A 6,166-nucleotide genomic window follows, 5' to 3' on the forward strand; every position below is an offset into this window, starting at 1 on the left:
CGCAGGATCCAAGTGGTTCTCCAAGATGGACCTAAGGTCGGGATACCATCAGGTCCCTCTTCACCCAGACTCCCGCTCTATCACGACCTTCTCCACCCACGTAGGCCTCTGGAGATACACCAGGCTCAACTTTGGCATATCAAGTGCAGCCGAAGTCTTCCAGAACATCATCCACAATGTACTGCAAGGCCTCAATGGAGTGCTCAACGTGAGCGATGATATCCTGGTCCACGCCCCGACCTTGGAGGAACACATCCAACGCCTCCAGGCAGTATTCACCCGGCTACAGGAGAGAGGACTGACCCTTCACAAGGACAAATGTGAATTCCTACGCAAAGACATCAGCTTCTTTGGGTACAAGTTCTCCGATCAAGGAGTAGGCCCAGATCCAGAAAAGGTCAAGGACATCCACAACGCACCAGCCCCCACGTCTGTGACAGCCGTCCGCAGCTTCCTGGGCATGGTAACATACTGCGGGCGTTTCATCAAGGATTTGTCGGATTTGACAGGCCCCCTTCGTGACCTCACAAAATCTACTGCTTCCTGGACATGGGGCCCGGAACAACAAGAGTCGTTTGCAAAGACCAAAGCAGCTCTATCGGCAGACACAACCCTGGTCTATTTCAACCCGCAACACGAATCACAACTAGTGGTCGATGCCAGCCCAACAGGCCTCGGAGCGGTTCTGTCTCAACAGCAAGCATGCGGAGAGTGGGCCCCAGTTGCGTACGCCAGCCGCACCCTAACACCTACCGAGCAAAGATACTCGCAGATCGAGAGAGAGGCCATCGCCATTCTGTGGGGATGCCGCCATTTCCACATCTACCTCTACGGGCACCCTTTCTCAGTGGTCACCGATCATAAGCCCCTCATCCCACTTTTCCAAGGCTCATCCTCTCGCCCACCCCCAAGAATCGAAAAGTGGGTGCTGCAGTTGCAAGAGTTCCAGTTTACGGTGGAATATCGACCCGGCACCCGAAATCCGGCAGACTATCTATCAAGGCACGCCCGTCCAGTCACCGACGCAGAAGCAGCCGAGGCAGCTGCCACGGAAGAGTACGTCCGGCTAATCGTTGAACGGTCAAGACCACGGCCGATGTCCCTGGAAGAAGTAGCAGGAGCCACCAAGAACGGCGACTGCCTCCAGATTGCGATCCGGGCCGTGGAATCTGGCGACTGGAAGGCGCTCCAAAGCCCAGCGTCATTTCGCACCCCAGATGCCCAGGCTGTCCTGAGAGCCCTGTTTCAAGTCAGACACGAACTGTCCATTTCAACCGAAGGATGTCTCCTGAGGGGCCCTCGCCTTGTGCTGCCCAACAGCCTTGCCCAACAAGCCGCCTTGCTAGCGCATGGATCACACCAGGGGATTGTGAAATCCAAGAACAGACTCCGGAGCAAACTGTGGTTCCCGGGGCTCGACAAAGCCGTCGAAGAAGTGGTCCAGAGTTGCCCAGTATGCTTAGCGACAAGTCTGCCCAACCCCCCAGCACCCATACTTACCGAAGAAGGGCCTACTTCCTCGTGGGTGCGAGCGAGCGCAGACTTCGGCAGTCTCCCCGGCGGCAAGTACATGCTCGTGGTGGTGGATGATTTCTCTCACTATCCGGAAGTGGAAATCGTGGCATCTACGGCGGCATCTGAAGTGATCCCGAAGTTCGAAAAAATCATTGCCACCCATGGGCTAATGGAGGAAATCCGCACAGACAATGGACCCCCGTTCAATGGCAGCGAATTCACTGAATACCTGCAGAGCCATGGTATCAAGCACAAACGGATAACACCAAGATGGCCCCAAGCCAACGGTGAGGTCGAGAGGCTAATGAGAACTCTAAACAAAACAATCCAAATTGCAATAGCCGACGGCCACAATCTGGAGCTAGCCCTATACCGATTTCTTCGAGAATATCGCCTGACTCCACATTGCACCACCGGGATTTCCCCAAGTCGAATCTCTTTCAACCGAGCGATCGTGGACACCATCCCACACCATCCCACGTGGGAGCTAGCCCCAGCCCCCAGGAACCGGTCCATGGAACAACGCGCCAAGAACAACCAGGATGCGTCCCAGAGACGGAGAGCGGTGGACAGCCACATTCAAGTCGGAGACTCAGTCCTAGTCAAAGACCGTCATCCTGGCGGAAAGTTCCGTCTACCGTTTGAACTTGGTCCCTGGAGAGTGACGGAGATAAAGGGGACAATGGTCACCGCTGTCAGAAATAGAGAAGTCGTGACAAGAAATGTCTCTTTCTTTAAAAGGATACCCGAAAGGGATAATGATCTGGAACTGGACGACTGGCAGCCAGCCCCTCAAGGCAGACCGTCAGAACCAACTGAAACTGAGACCCTGGTAAGCCGATCCGACAACGCCACCCCGAGTGATCAAGAACCAAAAGGACCGGCAGAGGACCCCGACGCCAGCGACACCAGAGACTCTGAAGAAACATCCCAGACCGTGGCGGAAGGGCGGAGCCAAGCGAAGTACAGTCTACGTCCATGCCCCAGACCCTCCCAGAGATATCGGGACTTTGTGGCACAGTGCTGGCGCTGAGCAGACCGAGATGGTGACCCCGCCGAGAATAAAGTAAGACTGTTCTGTTTTAGTATTCTGCATGTTTAGGGTCACATGGTAGTTCCCAGGACCCTGCCAGCGACACGCTTAAGAGAGACTGTCAAATAAAGTACTTTATATCTGTTACAGCACACCTAATGACTATAAAGCGATTTGTGTGCTATCGTGCTCCAGTTTTGTTTTATTCCCAGGTAAAGGAGGAATGTAGTGTTGCTGCCAGTGGGGTGTACCACTGCAGCACACACCCTCCTCCCACTGTTGTATAGTTGCCCCCTCCAGCGTAGAGGGGTTTTGGTTTAGCCCAGCGTGAGCGTTGGGGACGTGAGAAAGCGAATAAATAGCCCGGCGCCCCGGGCGTGGTCAGTCACGTGCTACCACTACCAGCACAAGTGTGTCGTTACTGCCTGATCATTAGTAGGCCTAATCCAGGACACTACATAAGGGTCAAGACATGGGTTGAAGTATTTCAAGAAGTGCCTCTGTAAGAGGAGAGTTTTAAGCTCAGTTTTAAATGTCTGGAAATCTTGGCCATGGTATTGATATAGGACTGTAAGTTAAGGCTTTTGTCTAAGATGACACCTAGAGATTTTGCAATATCAACAATGATAGGTTTGTTGATGAAAATTTTCAGATTGTTCATCCAAGATTGGAGTACTGATATAGGCAACCTTTCCCCCCAAGATGAACATAACATACACTGCAATAAATAATCACACAAAATAGGCTTGTTGGAAAACAATTTGCTGCAGGTTTATTTCATACAAGAAGTATGCCACTGTGGTGGGTAACTTACGTGCGATTCAAGGGCAGGTAGTGGTGACTAACCTAAGCTGATACCCGCCTGATGAGCCAACTGCACCATGGCCAACCCAATCAGTGCTACCATTTATGTGGGGGCAGTCCTGCCAAGCATCACGTGCGACACTAACGCATTTCAGTGTGGTGTTCCGCATCACCGCACTGAAATGCTATGTCACGCATTTAAAACCTTGTTAGCGCACCGCCTCTGCTGTTTCCCAGCAGACTTTCCCAGAGCAGCTCTGGCTCAATAAACAGCTAACCATCATGTTGACTGCAGCTGCTCCTCAGCTCTGGCTGAGTCACTAAGGGCTGCAGTGCTACATTGTTGCGTTAGTGTCACACGTGATGCGTGATGCTTGGCAGGACTGCCACATACAGAAACCTCTTAGCTTCTGTTTCAGGAGTATAGAACACGTAGGTTTTTAGGGATGTCTTACAGCTGTGGAGGGCGAGAAGAACTCTGAGATGTAAGAGAAGGGAGTTCCATAAGATCGGACCTACCTCTGAGAACAGGGTTCTGCACATAGAATTCTTAATTCCAGTAGACCCGGTAGTGTTAAAAAAAGATCCTTCATCATCACTCCTTGTACCAAATACTCAAATACAGTAGCTGGTTTACTGACTTTTGCCCTTTGTTGCACAGTCCATTGCCATCCTTTCATTTCCTTTGCTTGACCTCCTTTACGTCCAGTAAATACATGCCATCTAAAGAAAATGTCTGCCTTCCTTATTGGTAAGAGAAGTTGGGTGTGGGTGCCTGCGAGAAGTGACATTGATAAAAGGGTACTTATGTGCCTCTGCTTTATCTGCTTGAAATAATTTTTCATTTATAAAGATGCTCTTTTCGCAGCAAGTTGAAGTGGGCACATCAGCGGTGCATTCTGCCATGGCGAGTTTGTTTGTTTCTAATCTGGATCTTCCTATGGCTATTGTTCTGCATAATCACAAATTCTTCCCAGCACTCTACATTTAAGGAAGAAACATCATATGCCCATTTTATGGCATTGTAGTAATCAAATGAAGACGTCCGGTAGTCCAGGTGTAGAAAAGGTAAGATACTTCATTAAGATGTTAAGATCAGTGTTGTAATGAAGAGCCCAACCAGGAGCAGCCTTCCTGCTGCTCAGCCTATTCTCCAACTGAATCTCTCACATCCAACATTCCACAGCATCATGACTCACCAACATTCTACACCACAGTCACACTGGCAGGTACAACACATCTCCTTTCTTTAAATGAGCAAGACTAACATTGCTACTACCCAATACATGCCACAAATGCATAACAAGAGGGAAAGACCCTGGCAGCATGTAACATGTAAACAATGTAAAGATTATAGAGACCATGCATGCAAAACAGAAAACATAATTGAGCAAGAATAACCTTACTACTACTGCATGTACAACTCACACATTAATATAATAAATGCACATGAGGTACATATTGACATATTCAATGTAAATATGGTAAAATAGTCTGCATACAAATATAAATAACATATTAAGTGTAAGGATGGTAAATGTCAAAATATTTAATGCAATCTAATACATGTAAGGATAGTGGAAGTCCAAGCAGAGAAAGATACATATATTTAAATCAGGAAATGATAGAGCACAATGTAACCAACAATGTCTCTAAATTAAAAACACAACAACACTCACATCTCCTCCCTTTTCACCAAACAAAAAAAAACAAATCACACACCCAACCACACTCACCTCAACTACCAAACCCAAATGCCACGACCATACAAGCTCGTCAGGCTGGCGCAGCAGACACCACCCAGGGAACTAACCAACGAAGGTGCAGTAGGAACCAACACGAAGAACAAACTTGCATCACAGAAGGGTTTTGCCCTCATAATCACACCACACCAAAAAAAACAACTCATATTGAACCTAAAGAATGACCAACACATCTTACAAACAGTCAGAAATAGGTGGCGTGCACCCCACACAGTCATCCAAAATGTAATGCAAGCAATGGGTGAATCACACCCCACACAGTCATCCAAAGTAACAAGTAATTCTAGAATAATGCAAGCAATGGGTGACTCACACCCCACACAGTCATCCAAAGTGACAAGGAATTCTAGAATAATGCAAGCAATGGGTGAAACACACCCCACTCAGTCATCCAAAGTGACAAGGAATTCTAGAATAATGCAAGCAATGGGTGTATCACACCCCACACAGTCATCCAAAGTGACAATAGAATTCTAGAACAAGCATTTGCAATGCAATAGGTCTCGCATTAGGAAAGTTTGAGGTATTGGAATTGCAAATGACACATTTTTTATTTATGTGTTGTTTTTGAATACATTGAAATTAATAGCTTTCTTATTTACAATGGCAATAGTTTTAACTTTTGCAAACGTGACTCCTCTAGCATTTCTAATGCAATATGTGTTGTATTTACATGACTTAGATGTATTAATATTACAAATAATTTTTTTTATTTGTTAATAATTGATACTTAAATAAAAGTTATTGTAATTTATAATGGCAGTAGCTGAAACTTTTGTAGATAATTTTTGGGAAGATTTTTTTTAGTGAATTTTATTGTGATGAAAATCCAAGAACTGAATTGAAATATTAATATATTTTCGTGACATTTTTATTAAAGCTTGAAACATTGAGAGAACATATTATAACCATTTGTTTTTGAATTGTTGCACAGAGTGATGCAGTGGCGTTCATTGGTGCTAAGGGTTGCTGTGGCCTTTAGTGGTGCTGAGTGATGTTGTGGCCTGCAGTGGTTCTGAGTGATGCTTTGGCGTTGAGTGATGCTGTGGCA

Source organism: Lissotriton helveticus, chromosome 3_1, assembly GCF_964261635.1.
Source record: "Lissotriton helveticus chromosome 3_1, aLisHel1.1, whole genome shotgun sequence".
Classification (NCBI taxonomy): Eukaryota; Metazoa; Chordata; class Amphibia; order Caudata; family Salamandridae; genus Lissotriton; species Lissotriton helveticus.